Source organism: Saimiri boliviensis, chromosome 2 (genome assembly GCF_048565385.1).
Source record: "Saimiri boliviensis isolate mSaiBol1 chromosome 2, mSaiBol1.pri, whole genome shotgun sequence".
Taxonomy (NCBI): domain Eukaryota; kingdom Metazoa; phylum Chordata; class Mammalia; order Primates; family Cebidae; genus Saimiri; species Saimiri boliviensis.
Window position 1 is genome coordinate 2,721,834 of NC_133450.1, and position 16,949 is coordinate 2,738,782.

A 16,949-nucleotide genomic window follows, 5' to 3' on the forward strand; every position below is an offset into this window, starting at 1 on the left:
GCCTCCCAAAGTGCTGGGATTACAGGCATAAGCCAGCGCTCAGAGCTGGGCTTATATGCAAACCCACAACGCGTGCATCTCTGTGCTTCAGTCTTCTCAAGGTTAAAAAGGGTATGAGATTGACATCTGGTGGACTAGCGGATGGTCGGCCTATGTGGCAAGTGGAGCTTGGAAACGGTGTGTTATTATTGCATTTCTGTACATCTCAGAACGCGGTGACATGGGCTCTGGCATTTGGGAGCATCTCAATTTGCCTTTAATAAATGCTTGAGGGCCGGGCGCGGTGGCTCAAGCCTGTAATCCCAGCACTTTGGGAGGCTGAGGCGGGTGGATCACGAGGTCAATAGATCGAGACCATCCTGGCCAACATGGTGAAACCCTGTCTCTACTAAAAATACAAAAGTTAGCTGGCCGTGGTGGCGTGCACCTGTAGTCCAAGCTACTTGGGAGGCTGAGGAAGGAGAATCGCTTGACCCCGGGAAGCGGAGGTTGCAGTGAGCCGAGAACACACCACTACACTTCAGCCTGGGTGACAGAGTGAGACTCTGTCTCAAAAAAAAAACAAATAAATAAAATGCTCGATGAATCACTGAATGGATTTTCCATTTTATGGCTATAAAAAGAAAGATTTGAACCAGATCCTTGTTTTTCAAAGTAGGCTGAGTGGAACACTAGTTCCACAGAACGTTCATAGTTGTTATTTGACACAAAAGTTTCCATGGTTGGGTACGTTTTGGAAAATTTGGGTCCAACGAAGTTTAATGGGAATGTTTCTCCACGGGGCGTTTTAGGGGCTTCAGTATGCTCTTATGCATCACCGTGGTCCCAAAGGGACTGCAGAATCAGGGCTTCCCAAACTTGCTGGACTGTGTGGCGCCCTGTCACGGAGCCAGAATCCGACGAGACGAGAGTCCCACGGACTTTCTGGGCAACTCGTGACTATATGATCCTGGACATCACAGCAGAGGCGAGGCCGCTGAGGATGGAAACCTTCCTGAGCAGGTCTGGAGGTGGGAGGGGTCAGGGAATCTCAGGGCTGGGTGGCACCACAGGGCACTGGATGCCCTCCTCTCAGGAGCACAAGAAGGGCACCGCTGAGAAGCCTGGGGAATACAGGGATGGGGGAGCTGAGGTCAAACCTCACCGGCTTGGTAGTTTAGGTACCAACAGGACCTGCCTGCCTCCCTTGCTGGGGAAGAACTAGGTACCCTGAAGTGGCAGCCATGGCACTCGCCCAGGAGACCACACTTCTGGCTCTGCCTCTGGCCACCCCGGGGTCCCGTGCGAAGGCTCCTCACCATGTGTAATCCCTGAGAATGCTCCCGAACTCATAGGCCACTAAGTTAAATGAGGGAATTTATCTGCCCTGTAATGACAATGCAGCTGAAATGGATTCATGATGATGACGATGATGATAAACTATCTGGCGGCCCAAACACGGGACCACCACCTCCTGCTTTTCCCACCCAGAGGGAGCCGATCAGTCGCAGCTGCTGCCAGGAGGGCCAGCGCCCACCTCCTGCAGATCCCAGGCCTGTCATGGGGCTGGGAAGGGGGCATCCCCGTGTCTTGGAAGGAATAACGTGAATGCTTCAAGGAGATTTCCCCCTCACAGTCCATCCAGGAAAGCTGGAAGGACAGACAAACCTCACAGATCTTCAAGAAACCTGGCAGGGCTGGGCGCAGTGGCTCACGCCTGTAATCCCAGCACTTTGGGAGACTGAGGCGGGCAGATCACGAGGTCAAGAGATCGAGACCATCCTGGTCAACATGGTGAAACCCCGTCTCTACTAAAAACACAAAAATTAGCTGGGCATGGTGGCGCGTGCCTGTAATCCCAGCTCGAGAGGCTGAGGCAGGAGAATTGCCTGAACCCAGGAGGCGGAGGTTGCGGTGCGCCGAGATCGCGCCATTGCACTCCAGCCTGGGTAACAAGAGCGAAACTCCATCTCAAAAAAAATAAAAATAAAAAAGAAACCTGGCAGGAAGCTGGGCTTATTCACCTCATTCTGAATATTTTCTAACACTCTGGGAATGACAGGCCCCATCCTCAACTCTGTGGGTAATGCAAAGGCTGGTGTTCAGTCCCCAAACTTGGGGAGCTGCTCCCAGAAAGAGAGGTAGGAGGATACCAACAGGCAGAGGAGGGGGAGGAAGAGGCCCTTTTGGATGGGGCTGGTCTGTGTGAACCCCACATGGTCCAAGAGTATGGGGCAAGGGATGAGGAAGTCAGCCAGGTCAAAAGAGAGGGTTTCTCATAAAGGGACAAGCAGAAAACAGGAGGGGAAGGGTCTGTGGAGGCCAGATGGGGAAGGCCATGGATGAACACCTTCATCGCCCACTGCAGGTGAGTCTCCAAGTCCACCGCAGAACCGTTTCTTTCTGCTTTCTTGCAGGCGCACAGGGGCTAATCCCCAAGCAAGAGGAAACCCCAAGCTGAATCTGGGAGGAGCTCAGGAGAGTTGCCAGATCAAACAGGATGTCCGTTACATCCCAACTTCACATCAACAATGAGCAATTTTCTAGTAGACCCTGAACATGGCATATGGCACACTCAGACTAAAAAATGCTTATCTGACGTCCAAATTTAACTGGGAATTCTGTATTCTTATTTGCTAAAGCTGGCAGCCCTAAACCCAAGAGCCAAGGGGTCGGGAGGGGCCCTGGTGAGGGCAGCTGTGATTTGATCAGAGAATGGATGGGAACCCCGGGGTGCCAGCAGAAAGCCAGGCGAGCTGGGGACAAGCACATGAGAAGGCCATCTGTCCTGGAGAGGCCACGGGGAGGGACCCGGCCACGGAAGCCAGGTGCTCGGATGACAGCTTTGGCCCTGCCGGGCTGGAGGCTCGCACAAGCCTCAGGCTGCTGCCCGAAGCAGTACCAGCCGCACGGCACGCCCATCTGCTAACGAGCCTTTGCATTTTAAGGTATCTTTGGCTATCATCACGTGGCTACCCTCCTCACTCCTGATGCTTCCGGCGTCACCTACTCCCCCCGCCCCGCTTCCGTTCCCATAGTGATGTGATGTTCCTGCCTCTCCTTCCGCCCCATTTTCATCCTTCGCACTTCTCACCCCAAGTTCATGCCCAGCCTCCGGCCACCTCAGCGCCTCCGGAATCAGGTCCCCTCCTGCCCTCTCTGCCTGCTCACTCCTCCCCCACGGCTCTAGCTTGGTCTTTTCCAGGGCCCAAAGACACCGGCTCCAATTCCACATCCCCCTCAAAGTTCCCGTGTCCGTGGTCCCTAAAACGGACGCCATGTCATTGTGATTTGAAATCTGAGCCAAGCACCCTCAGGTGGTTATGAATTAAAGGGTCGTCTGCCAGGGCCGGCCAGCAGGAAGCCTCACCTTACATTCCACGGAAGGCACTGGGCATTTGTTCACCTTTGTGCCTTGGACATCCCTAAGACATGGCTCCTTCGACCCCAGAGGAGGGTCCGGAAGGGAGAAGGGAGTGAAACAAAGCCTCGTGTTCAGGCATTCATTCCGTACATTCAGTTCCCTACAAACAGGAGACTCAGATCATGACCTGCCTCCAAGGGAGGAAAAGCCAATGTACACTGCTGTTTAAATGTTGGTTTTTCTCTTTTTTTGGTTAGAGAAACTTACAAACTGCACGGGGTCCAGGTGGTTGGTGGGAAGCCGCAGGTGCAAAGGGTGGTGGGGCCACGCCCAGAACTTGTAGCAAGGGAGAGAGACGCAGGTGGGCGTCTGGAGTTCCCTGTGGTCTGAAGTCTGCTCATAGTTGGCCTGGCCCTGACACCAGAGCACACTCCAGCCAGGCAGAGGACCCCGCAGATGGCGGGATTCAAACGCCAGACGGGGGATGACGGCCCGGAAGTCAAACGAGGGCTGTCCCCCACCGCCGTGAGCTAGGCAGGCAGGGTGATCAAGAGAAGCGAAAATCCCCACTCTCGGGCAGGCTATGCTCTAGTGGGAGAGGAGGTCAGACAGTAAACACAGCAGGTGATGGCTTGCTACAAGGCCACAGGTTCTGTAAGGAAGAAACGCTGAGCTGGTGGAGGGATTCGGACAGTTAAGGATGAGCTGACATTTTAAATACGGTGGTCAAAGCAGGCCCCAGCGAGAAAGCAACATTTGACAAAGCCGACGGGGGTGCGGGGAGAGTGATCCAGGCATGGTTGAAATGTACACTAAACAGGGACTGTTTCCGGTACAGTTATATTCAGCCCTGAAGTACCCCCGGCATGAGAAACACCAGGGGAGCCAGGAGTTGGGCCGGGGGGGAGGACAGGGCTTCCCCCTTCAGTGGTGGGTATAGCTCACCACCCACTGACACCCAGGGCAGATGCTGCTGGAGCAGCCACAGCCAACACAGCACCCAAGAACCCCGAGTCGCGCCTGTGCCGAGCCCCTCTGGTCCCGTTCTTCCATTCCCGTGCCAGCTCACTTGTCCCCTGCCCACACTCTGCCCTCAGCAACCCGCCCCTCCTCCGTGCCAGTCTGGGGGTGGGTTCATGCAGGCCTCCTTGTTTGCTCTGGGCACCCCCTCCTCTCGGTGACCCCAGGGCCAGGCACGTGGAGGTGGACTCGATTGAAGTGGAAGGACAGAAGACCACCGTCAGGGAAACAGTAGCATCCAGGGGACACAGTGGCTGGTGAGGCCTGGCCGCCGAAGAGCAGGGAGGCAGGGAGCCATGGGGTCTGCCTCAGGTCAGGGGATCTCCACCAAGCTGCACACTAGAGCACCCGAGAGAGCTCTTACCAACTCCAGGGGCCAGGCTGCACACTAGGACTCCTGCGCCATGACCTCTGTGGGAGGACCCAGGCCTCCTCGGATGACTCCAGCATTTACTCCAGGTGGAGACCCGCTGTTCCAGGTCCGCCACACTCAGTGGGGTCTCGAGTGTGGAGGCATCAGCATCACCTGGCACGTCTTAGGAATGCAGCGCTGAATTTGAGTCTGCATTTCAATGAGATTCCAGGTGCTCTGGGTGAGCAAATGCCTCTGGCAGCTTAGTAAGAGGTAACGGGTATCCCAGAAGGTGAAGGAGGCAGGGCAACGGGAGTTTGAGAGCAAGAGAGATGAGACAAGGAAGGGGGGGGGCGGGGTTGAGCTAGTCGCTGGGATTCAGGAAATGGTGTAAAGAGGCTGTGCGTGGGGAGTGGGTGGGGGAAGAGGGTTCAAGTAGGTTCTGGGCTCCTTTGTGAAGAGCAGAGACAGAGAGCAGGGCTGCTCTAGACTGCAAGGCCGCAGATCCTAGGACCCACAGAACAGGGCCCTGGAGGGTGGCTGGGGGACTGGGGAGCTGGGCTGAAGCTGCAGGCTCTTGGCTGACCAGCGTTTCAAAATCCCAAGCTGCCAATAAAATGTCATCCGAAATTCAGATGACTCGGACATTCCTAGGAGACTGCGTTTTAGCAGCAAAATAGAATGTGACCAGTTTCAAAAGATCCCCGAGTGGCTCAGTAATGACTCAAGGGGCTTAGTGGGCCAAAGGCGAAATCAGCGTTCACGCTTTAATGAGAGGAGGGGCTTTCCCTCGCTCTTCAGCACCTGCCCATCAAGGCCCCCGGGCTGGTTCTCAGGGTGGTGTTATCCCCAGAATCGCCACGAGAGGGCAGGCGTTTCCCAGTGTCCTGTCTTGGCGCCACTGTATCAAGGGGACAGCCCTCCGGGGCCGGCTGGGGCTGCCAGAGTCTGCAAATGCCAACAAGCAGATGGCATGTCCTGGCAGGTGGATGAGCATTCTGCCGTAAGGTAGTCACTCCTGAGGCCTCAGAGAAATCCTGGGGTGGGGGAGGCCGAGTACCTTTGCTGCGTTCTGCTTCGTATTCTTAGGTGTTTGTACAAACGTTTCAAAGAATACTTTCTGGAATATGAAAATGCACTGACGAACGTCCGGCGGACCGTTCATATGCGAGAGAGCCACAGGGGTGACCTGGAAGGGGCTGGCTCAAGCCACTGCTCCGTCAGGCAGCGTTCCCATGCCTGGCACTGAAACAGCCCGGATCTGGAAGGGGAAGGAGAACCGTGTGGCACGAGGATGGCGGGCGGTGGTGGGGCGGGGGGGTGCTGTGCTTGCTCCTGTGGGGCCTGGCCACCCACCCCAGAATCCACTGTGCAATCGGGGTGCAGTGCCAGCCAGGCTGGCTGTGGCTGGGAGGACACGTGGTGGGGGCAGGGGAGTGACTGCACTGAGTCTCCTGAGGTGGAAGTGGGGAGACTCTCAAGGTGTCCTAAAAGGTGCTCACTGGAAGTGGGGCATCATGGCATCAGCCCATTTCCCTGAAGGCAGCCAAATTAGCTAACCCTGCCCACCCTACTTGGAGATTTTCATCCTTCAGTTTCCCAAGGAAGGAGCTGAGAGAAGTGATCAAAATAAGTCTGGAAGCCGCCCGGTAACAGGAGCCAGACTGAAGCCTGGGCCCCGGGCTTCCCTAGCTGCTGTCCCTCTGCCTTTGGGAGGGGACTGCTAGACCAGGGGCTCAGAAGCTTTCTGGGCGGCAGAGCTTTCCAGCAGTGGAGACAAGCAATGCCCCTAGACGCCCAAAAGGCACAAGACCACAGCGCCGTGCATAAAATGTCAAGGAGTGCGTGGAGTCCTTGACTCTCACTGGTGGATCATCTAAGGATCCAGGTGAAAGCCCCAGAATTGGGTGATCTGAGGCCCCGCAGGGCTCCATTGGCGCCGGTTCTGTGATGCTGAACACCCGTGTCCTGGGTGTCACGGCTGGACTTTGCCAGTGGGTTTGACGGTCAGCCACACTCCCTGGCCCCCCTTTTACTGTCGTTTACGACATTCCAGATGATTAAAATATTGGAGGAAGCCATGGGGCTGACTGAAATGTACCTTCTGTCATTGACATGGACTTTATTTTTATTGATTAAACACTTAAGATACAAACTGTGCACCAGGAGCTGTTCTGAGCACTTCACAAATGTTAACTCATCTCGTTGCTTTAAAAAGCAAGTCCTTTTTCCTCTGTTGTCATGGTGGGGAAAGCCAGACTTTTCCATCTGTTTGGCTTTTGATGGCAACGACTGTCTCCAAATCCCAGCCTCAACACTGACTGAACTCTGAGTGCAACTGTTGAGCCTTGCTTCCCTAATCCCCAAAATGGAGATATCTGCTTTGACAGGATTGTTGTGAAATTTTTAAATATTAAAGCTACCATATGTCAAGCCCATAACACAGTGCTTATCATACAGTCTACTACGGTGATGATTCAGGTACATGGTCATTAGAGGGGGGATGAATAAACACAGTAAGTTGTAACATTCGTCCGTTCCTGGCATGGTTCTCATATGCTCACCAAATGCCAGGCACTGTATTGGGTACTGGACCCACGAGGGTGGTCATCCTCACAGAGCCCACAGCCTTATACATGAACTCTGATGATGCAATGCGTTCCCAGTTCTTGGCCACTCAAAAGGCAGGAAAGAAATAGGCTCACTGCGTGTGACTTCTCTAAAGAGAACCATAATCTCGACCTGTGAGAACCATGAACCCAATGCCTGCAGGGACACCCTTTTACCAAACATCTGAAATACTGAGTGGGGCTTCTTTCTCACCCAGTGAAGAGCCAGAACAACAGGAAAAACTCGGTTAAGCTTCCCCTTTGTTCCCAGTACCCGATTCCAGGGGGCAAGCCACAGCAGTGCACAGGCTCAGAGATGCGGGCTCAAACACACGCCACGAAACCAGAAGTCTCAGGGTGGAGGGGAGGGGTGACTCTCCCAGCGCTCTGGGAGAACTAAATAAATTGAAGTTTTCACACAGGCAGCTTCGGTTCTGCAATCAGAGCTAAAGGTTAGCCCTGCTGCCTTGGAGGGAAAGAGGGAGGAGGGCTGTGTGCAGCTGGGGTCACCAGAGTTTGACATTCGCGTGTCCCAGAATCTCAGATTTCTTGCAACCTCGGAAACGTCAACCCCGGGAAACAGCAGGGTGTGGTGGCAAGAGCTCAGGGTTGGGGGTGACGGGGTGGGAGGTGTGGAAAGAACTGCCATACGCTTGGCAACCCCCCACCCCTACCCTGGGGTACAGTGGTACAACTCCCCGGCCAGAGGTACTCCATCTCCCAAGAGGATGCCCTCAGGTCGTAGGGGAAGGGTTCGCTTCACCGCCGAATCCTACACAGTGCTGGGGGACACGCTGATCGGGGTGGGGAGCAGTATTGGGAGGCACGCCACGAGCCCGCACACCATGGATTGGCTGTCCCTACTTGGGGGGCCCAAGGGCACTGTCCACACAGCTCAGAAGGGCTGCCATGTGGGCGGCTGTGCTCAAGGAGCCGCTTCCCAAGTCCTTGGCCGGGGCTTCCAGGTTGACTTAGGGGTGGGAGTGGGGTGCGGTTGGATGAAATGCCTGGTAAGGTCCCCGCCACCCTCAAGTCCTCGATTCTGAAAACTGGCCCCAAGTCTGAAAATCTCCCTGTGCTGTGCTTGGAGGACAGGGCCGCCTGGATGCGGTCAGGTGCCTACCGGGCGACCACGAGGGAACAAACTGGCACCGCACCCACCCGCTCTCTCCCCGTTTGCTGTGGTTTGGCAAATCCTGAGTCAGCCGCGATCTCCCTCCTTCTATTTGGCCCAAGTCAATATTCAGGTGCCTCCCCAGGTGACCGGGGGCTCCCATTCGATCCCAGCGCCGTAAACTCAGCTCACTGTCCTTGCGGGACCCGGCCACGCATTCAAACTCCCCGCCCCCCACCCGCTGCCCCAGGCAGCGCCCCCGACACGCCCCCCGCCCAGGCGGTCAGAGGCGCTCCGCCGCCACCTGGCGGTCACCCGCGGCCGTGCGCCCTGCGCCGGGCGAGCACGTGGGGACGGGCAGCTATTCTGCTGAGAAACGAGAAATTGCCTTCTTTCCCTTTTTCTTTTTTGATACAGGGTCCCGCTCTGTCGCCCAGGCTAGAGTGCACTGGTGCGATCCCGAGTAGCTGGAACTACTGGCGTGCACCGCCACGCCTGGCTAATGTTTCATGTTTTGGTAGCGATGGGGTCTCACACGCCAGGCTCATCTCCAACTCCTGGCCTCAAGCGATCCGCCGCCGGCCTTGGCCTCCCAAGTGCTGGGATTACAAGCGTGAGCCCCTGCAACCGGCCTTAACGGACTTCTTAATCAAGGAAACGTCTTTGGGGTTCCTGGACTACAGGAAAGACAGCTAACCAGTGCTTATCAGGAAAAATGTTTTCGTCTAAATGAAACTTTTATTCCGTGGTTGGGGCATCAAGAATTCTCCCGGAAGCCGGAGCCTACTAAAAATATCAAGGGAGTGAGGGGTCACAGGGTCAGTTTGGGGTCCAGGGATAGCTGGCTTGCCAGAGAAAGGGGTGGTGTTTTATTACAGACAATCTCCCTGGCATCAAGAAAGTGGATTACTGAAGCTCCTTTCGTTCCTCCTTGAGAAAAAAGGCTGCAAACATCCAGAATCATGTGATTCGGAACTTCCAGACTGCAGTTGGCAGGGCCATGGTGGGGCGCAATCTGCCTCATAACCCTGAACCCCAAAAGGCTTTTCCTTCCTCTACCAGGACGTTAAAATCTTACTAAGTGAAGTTGGCATGTTTTGAGGCAAATCTGATTTCCTTCTTCTAGGGTGACTTTGCCGAGAAGGCGTGGAATGACCAGGGATGGTCAGAGGTGAGCCGGCCGCCGACCACAGCAGTGACTTCTGAGGCATAAGAAAACTGGGGCCTCCCTTGAGCCTCCTCCTCAACTCCACAGAGTTCAAGGGACCAGCTCCCAATTCTCTCCAAATAGCATTAGGCGTCCCCTTCTCTTCTAACCCTTATTTGGAGCCTCATGCTTTTACTCACTGATTCATTCATTCATTCAAGTCATTCCTTCATCAGTCAGCACCCCCGTTCCAGGCTCAAGTGATCTGATCCCTGCCCTGAGGAAGCCCTTGGCTCGATCCTGGAGGCAGACTTGTAAACAGAGGAGCAGAGTTCAGTGTGGCCCCCGGGTGTGGTGACAGAAGTAGGCAAGGTGCTAGGGGTGCACTGAGGGCCTAGCCTGGTGGAATCAGGAACAGAAGACTTTCTGAAGCCTGTGGTCCTCAGGCCAGACGGCGCAGGAAGGGAGAAGGGTATTCTGGGCGACAGTTTAGTGGGTCCCTACCCCTCCCTTCTCTTTGTCCCCAGCCTTTGCTCGCTGGCATATCTAAAATTATTTCAGTCCTTATTTAGAGTTGTTTGCTATATTGGGTCTGTCTTATTTTTCTAACCTGACATCTCAAAAAATATCCCTGTGCCCCCATTATGTTTTTTTCCTCTGAGTGTGAAGTTCTGGCAGAAATGTGCTGTTGGCATCATCTCCAAGTAATAACATCCTTTTATGTCAACCCGAGACCCAGACTTCCTCCAAGCTTACCCTGCCTGGGAGTCCAGCCCGGACCTCTCAGCCTGGCCATTTAGAACCCTAAGATAGAAATAACTATCTTACTAAACACTGAATATCTTTCATTTCTTGCTTTATGTTTATTTTTGACAAAGACTATCCCACTTCCTCACCCATGACCACCTTTGCACCCTCTTTTCACTAAAAAGATGGGGAGCATCTTTATCTCTGTGTGACCACAGAGTGTCATTTACGGAGTGGGGGTGATGACCCCCGCCCTGCAGCACAATTCCTCCTATGGGCTGCGGGTCTCTCCAGGGTGGAGACTCGGGTCTTTCTGAATTTTCTCTTTTGTGGCCTCTTGTCTCATGCAGACACTGAAAACGAACCAGGCCTTCAATGTACTGTACTTGGTTATGAGAAAACAGAACTTGCAGTCAGCACCATGACTTTCACAAACTCAATGTCACTCTTCCAAAGGTAGACGATTCGTGCACTGAGAACCTCACTTTTCTGTACCGCCCCTTTTCCACCACTGAGCGGCGTGACATCCGATGAGAACAACAAAGAATGAGAACAAGAAATCAGGGGCTGAGATTATGGGCAAACACAAAGCCCCAGCACTGTCCACCAGGACAGCGGACACTGGTCCAACTGCACTGGAATGAAAGCATCCGCTGACCAAGTCATTGAAGAAACCGCCTAAGAAAGCAGCGCCTTCCTGGACCAAACACTGTCTAGAGAGGCTGGGTGAAATGAAGAGCTAATCCTAGACTGACAGCTATGAAGGGGGAACTGGCTTCCTTTGAGGATGATTGTGTCTCTCACGATCATACTACCCTGTCCCACTGGGGTAACAGTCATGTACTTTGGGAAATGATACAGATCACAGGGCAGGCCTGACTGGCTTGTGGATTTTCCCCTGTGCCTTGCCATGGGACCCAGTTCTAGCCAAAGATACATGAGGAGAGGCCTGCTGGAGGCTTCCGGGAGTTTTTTTGTTGCTCTTAGAAGACAGTGATAGGTAACCACCCTCACCTGCCAGATATGAACAAGGAACGGTGACCACGGGCAGCCCTCTCGGAAGGAACCAGTGGAAGTCACCATTTCCAGTGGAAATCACTGGTTCCCGTCGCAGCAGGAAGGAGGGTGGGGGCGCTCGTAAATGAGCCAAAATGCGCATGTGGCTCATTTTGGTAGTAATGGGTTGGTGAGGTCTAGGCTCCACACGTGGGGGGGTCACGTGGCTCTCGGAAGCCATGGGATGAAGCTTACAGCATCAGGATGAAGTCGACGCTGCGGCCAGCAGAGTGCAGAGATGAAAGGAATCTGGTTCTCGTGGGTACTGGCGAGTCTCTGGACCAACCTCAAAGCCGCCCTTGCCCTGGACTCCATGTTACCTGGGCCAGTGAGCGTGAGATGTGTTTTCTGTTACACACACTCCAAAGCAACTGGCTGACGGCGTCACCAGTCCTTCGTGAGAATGGCGTAGGGAGGAGACGGTGGGGCAGTAGAGATTGACAAGACTTGGGAAGATGGGTATGAGGCATGATGGCGGAGACATCGAGCTGCCCTCTCTGGTTAGCCATGCAACAGGGCATTGCAGGTGGCTCAGCTGGGGTGCAGATGCCTCCCCTGTTCCCCTCCCCCAACCCCGCTCCTGACTGTCTGTTCACCTCTGTGGACCTGCATGAAGGTTTTTCTGTGATCACTATTGAGGGAGGGAGGCACCTGGCTGGGGGGGCAGGGAGGGAGAGACAGACGATGCTGCAGGCATGATGTGCCAGCCCAGCTTTTTGGGTGGAACTGGAGACCTGGGTGGTGGGTGGTGAAGGCCGGAAGCATGGAGGACTGGATGGGGCCATAAGCAGCGCATCGACAGCGTGGTACAGGCTCTGCACGGGGCCCACGTTGCATGGACTTTGGGTTTCTGAAGTCCCTCACTTGGCACTGGCACTCTCAGAAGGGACACCACGGGCAGCGGTGGCTTCATGGGCACTGGACATGATCGGGGGGAGCCAGAGCAGGGGAGGAGGAACACAGACTCCAGGGTGACTACGGCTGACCAGAGGGGACTAGAGGTGACCGCAGCAGGCTTCATGTCGCTTTGGGGCATCTTGACACCCACTGGTACCTGCTGCAGCAGGGAGGCTCAGGTGCTTGTTAATGAGCCAAAATCCACACATGGCTCATCTTGGTAGTAATGGGTGGGTGAGGTCTAGGCTCCACTGGTTAGGGGTCATAGAAAATACATATTGAGAAAAAACAGTTCACTCTGGGGCTTGCTGGGTTTGAGATGGCCAGGACAGGCAGGCCATGGTTCCTTGGGCTGGATTGGAGTGCTGTCACTGGAAAGGCAGTTTTTAGCAATGACTTGGGTGGAGGCATGAATGTTTCTCCTCTCAAGTATGCGGCCAACTCAGAGGAAGAAGAATAGATCATTCCACAGACACTCAGGATTCTGAGATACGTTTGGGATCCCCGTGAAAACGTCCCGGAAGCAGCTGGATAAGAGTCGGGAGTGAGAGAGAGAGAGAGAGAGAGAGAGAGAGAGAGAGCGTGAGAGCGAGAGCACGAGTGATATCTGGGCTAGAGACAAGACTTTGAATGTTACCGGTTAAAGGCGATTAATTTAAGAGATGAGAATGGATGAAACTACTCAGTGTATAAAATTAGTAGAGTCAAAACGCCAACAGCAGAAAACAAAGAACCCAACATTTAAAGAACAAGCAGAGCAACCTCAAATAATTTTTTCAAAGTCCTGGAAGGGTTCACACCTGTAATCCCAGCACTTTGGGAGGCTAAGGCAGGCGGATCATGAGGTCAGGAGATCGAGACCATCTTGGCCAACGTGGTGAGACCCGCCTTTACTAAAAAATACAAAAATTAGCTGGGCGTGGTGGCATGCGCCTGTAGTCCCAGCTACTCAGGAGGCTGAGGCAGAAGAATTGCTCGAACCCGGGAGGCGGAGGTTGTAGTGAGCTGAGATCGCGCACGCCACTGCACTCCAGCCTGGTGACAGAGCGAGACTCCATCTCAAAAAAGGAAAGAAAAAAGAAAAGAAAAAGAAAGGCAATGGTAGCCGGCAGGGATGTGGAGTCAGGAGAGGACATGAGACTGGACTGTGATGACCCAGGGTGAGGAGGTATCTGACGGAGCAGGTACCTGAGACGGCGAGAGGGGAAGGCAATCAGAGCTCAAGGGATGGGGCGGGCCCTAAAACGGAGGAAGGAAGAGACTGAGGAGTGCCGTGCAGCCCGCCCACGACTGCACCCACTTTCTGAGGGGACTGGGAGAGGAGGTCATCTGCTGAGGGCAAGAAAGACGGGACTTCACGCAGACACAAGTGATCAGAACTGGCCATCGTGGGACTAACCAGGACCGCCGAGGACGACTGCCAGGCAAAACTGAGAATCAGGTCGAATCTGGGGACCCCGAATCTGGGGAGGCACCCGGTGTGCACAGTCATGTGATTTTCCTCCCTGAGCCCTCAGCAGCCCGAGTACGGAGGTGCAGAGAGGAGCAGCAGACAGCTCTGCCATCTGCTCTGCTAGGCAGTGATCAGGAGGACAAAGGGCTTCTAAGCGAGTCAAGGAGCTCAGCTGACATGGGCCTCTGACCCCACATCAAGGCGACTGCTCCTTCTTCCTCACCCCGCAGGGCTTTCACGGGCTTAAAAGCACACCACACCACCTCACGCCCATTAGGATGACTGGTATTGACAAAATGGAAAATAGCCAGTGTTGGTGAAGACAAGGAGAAACGAGAACCCTCACGCACTGTTGGGTGGAGTGTGAAACGGTGCGGCAGCCGCTGCAGAAAGCAGCGTGGCGGTTCCTTAGAAAGTCACAAACAGAATCACCACGTGAGCCACCAATTCTGCTTTTGGATACATACCCAAAAGCATTGAAAGCAGGGTACTATTATTATTACTTTTTTTTTTGAGACAGAGTCTCGCTCTGTCACCAAGGCTGGAGTGGCAGTGATGGTGCGATCTCAGCTCACCACAACCTCCACCTCCTGGGTTCGAGCAATTCTCCCGCCTCAGCCTCCCAAGTAGCAGGGATTACAGGCGTGTGCTACCACACCCGGCTAGTTTTGTATTTTTAGTAGAGACAGAGTTCGCCATGTTGGCCAGGCTGGTCTCGAACTGCTGACCTCAGGTGATCTGCCCACCTCAGCCTCCCAAAGTGCTGGGAATACAGGCATGAGCCACTGCATCCAGCCTGAAAGCAGGGTTTTGAAGAGATATTTGCATAGGCATGTTCGTAGCAGCATTATTCACAATAGTTAAAATATGAACACGTGAGAAAAAACAGTGTGGGCTGCGTCCGTTGACAGAGGAATGGATAAGCCAAGTGTGGTACAGTCACACAGTGGACGATTATTCAGTTTAGAGAGGAAAGAGATTCTGATACATGCTGCAACATGGATGTACCTTGTGGACACCTTGCTAAGCAAAATAAGCCGGTCATAAAAGAAAAAATACTGCGGGACTTACATAAGGCACTTGGAGGAGTCAAATTCAAAGAGACAGAAGGTAGAATAGTGGTTTCCAGGGGCTGCAGGAGGCGGGAACAGGAAGCTATTGTTTACCGGGCACAGAGTTTCTATTTTGCAAGAAGAGCTCTGGAGATGGATGCTGCTTAGAGTTGCCCAGCAATGTGTATGTCCTTAATGCCACTGAAGCTTAGGCTTCGGAATGGTTGGCCGGGCACAGGGGCTCACGCCTGTAATCCCAGCACTCTGGGAGGCCGAGGTGGGTGGATCACAAGATCGGGAGATCGAGCACATCCTGGCCAACATGGTGAAACCCCCATCGCTACTAAAAATACAAAACGGTTCATTCCTGTACAAAACACTGGCCTTCGTAGGAAGAGGCATTTTGCACAAGCCTGAAACCAAGCTCAGAGCTGAAATGAGGACTCTTCCTTTTGTTTTACATTGCCCCAGAAAGGGCCGGTTGGACATTTTGGGAAAACCCCAGGAAATGCAGCGAGAGCCAAGACGCCTCGCGGGCAGAGGCCGTTCCTCCCTCGCTGCGTGTTTTTGCTTCGCTTCAGTGTGCCCTGGCTCCGGTCCTGAGCCCGCGCTTCCTTCCTCCGGGAAGACCTCTGGCTGCCAATCGGGGCCCCCAGCTCGCAGCTCCAGCAGCGAGGCAAATCCCTTCCCCGGGCTGCTTCCTATTTACCCAACGGGAACGGCTTTCCTGGGCACACCTGGAGATTCAAATCCAATCAAGGGCCCCTCTGCCCTGCAGGCGCATCATTTGGGAAGAAACCTTGCAAAGGCCCAATTTAGAGGCAAATTGAATGATAAGGCCAGCCTTGGGCTTCAGGCTAGGGAGTGATACACGGGGGACACCTGAAAGGGGGTACACCACAGCGCGGGACCCCTGGTGAGGAACACCCAGAGCAGGGTCCAGCTGCGGGTGCCATAATGCCCACAGGGGGCACGCGCGGACGCTGCTTTGCTCTGAACCAGAATCCCTGGAGGCTGTCCCACTTCTCTCCATACCGTCCTGCTCCCCGGGTGAGAAGGGCCTAACAGGCTCAGGCCAGGGCAGGCAATGAACTCTCCGGCGCAGCCAGGGCACGTGAGAAGGCTGCCCTACTGCTCTTGACCACCAGAGAGCAGTGACGCAGTGGCTCGCGGCGCTCAGAGAAGGACCCACAGGCTGCATCCTTTGCAGAGCCCAGTGAAAATGTGGGGCTCCTTAAGCATTTCAAAGCAGCATCGGCAGGGCATGTAGCCAAGTGCTGGGGCGCGTCGAAGCGCCGGGCTCCGTCCTCCTGCACAGGTCACATGTGCACGAAGCTGGCCCTGGCCCAGGGGACTCAGGTTTTAGCCCGGCCTTCCAGCAGGTAAGGACCTGGGAGAAGCCACCCCTGCCCTGACAGCTCAGGACGGCGCTGCCACTGCAGATGACCCTTAGCTGCCGCCGACCTGCTTGCCTATCCCCTTTTTCCCAATGTCCTGCTGACAATGTGCGCAATGCTTGGAAAAATTATGTGTTCGGAGAAAGCCACTGGGGTGTAGTTTCACCACTGTGAGGCGGTTTATCTCAGGAAGGCGGGGAGCTCCTTCCAGAAACAAGTCCAGGGAATCCAAGCCCTGCAAATTTAGCTTTAGCGAAGGCTCCTCGTTTGCTTCTAAAATACCTGGCAACGTTCATTTTTATATTCAAAGCAGCCAGCATGTTCCAACGTGTTTACAGGCACCCAGGAAAGAAAAGCTGTCCAGAACTGGCTCCTAAGGTCCTGCCAATATTTACGATTCTGTGTCTAAGAGCCACAGGGTGGGGCCAGGGAAAGCCCTGGGCAGAGTCGGAAGTCTGATCTGCTGTGTGACCCTAGCACCTGTTCCTAGCCCTCTTTGGCCTTCAGCTACACCACCAAGCCCCGTGAAAACGAAGACATCAAACCGGTGTGTCCCCTCTGCCCCACCTGGCTCTTGCCCTTGACTACTCACCTTCAGAAAGTATGTTTGTAAGACAGACCAGGCTAATGAGAAGTGAATTGGGGAACAAAGCCATCCCAACTGATGGATATGTACAGCAGGAGGAGGGAAGGGCCACCTTTTTGAATTGGGCCCCGCATATTCTGCATGCCTTCCCCGGAAAGGGCAGGACCTACTATCTG

General features: G+C 54.4%; 1 protein-coding gene across 4 annotated transcripts in view; it reads right to left on the bottom strand.

The window, feature by feature from the left end:
• The window catches only part of TMEM266 (transmembrane protein 266), a 138,360-nt gene that overhangs the window by 48,507 nt on the left and 72,904 nt on the right, over positions 1–16,949 (bottom strand). The gene's annotated exons all lie outside the window — the stretch shown is intronic.